Genomic DNA, 665 nt, shown 5'->3' with positions numbered 1-665 from the left:
TTCATCGCTCGGTGTCAATAGGCGGTGGTGGGATGACAACGAGGTCTGAACGTTGTAAGGGGGTTTGGCAAAAGGATAACGTGTATATACTTTTTTTTTTTAAGATCGGTTTCATTGGTTTTTATCAAATTTGGTGTGTGAAGGGGAGATAGGGGGGGAGTTAGTTCTTTTGTGTGTGTGCGTATGTGTAAGTTTGCTTGCCTTGTGTGTATCTGCGTTTATCTCTGTGTTTGTCTGTTTTGTGAGTATCTTAATTTGCTTATATGTCTGTGTCTTTGTCTCTGCGTTTGTTTATGTGTATCTCAGTGTTTATTTCCGTGCTTGTTTTTACCAATTGTATTTGTTTGTGGGTGTTTCGTGTGTGTATATATCCTCGCGTATGTGTGAAGTCTGTGTTTATCCTTATACAAATATATCCACGTCATATTATATAACTGAAAACAGGAATAAATAAAAAGACTTCCACAGACATTTGGCAATTGTTCAACCAGCCGAAAATCCCCATCAATCATGTGGTGAGCAGGTCATTAATATGAATTAATGATGGTTTGAACAGATCAGTTTATTATTATTACCTCTTTTTTCTAATTCTTTCTATATCTGATCGTGTGACGTCAACGTAGAAATAATCAAAATGGTAATACGATACAGCTGAAAATCCCAGC

This window comes from Penaeus monodon, chromosome 24 (genome assembly GCF_015228065.2).
Source record: "Penaeus monodon isolate SGIC_2016 chromosome 24, NSTDA_Pmon_1, whole genome shotgun sequence".
NCBI lineage: Eukaryota > Metazoa > Arthropoda > Malacostraca > Decapoda > Penaeidae > Penaeus > Penaeus monodon.
This window is presented reverse-complemented; position numbering follows the sequence as displayed.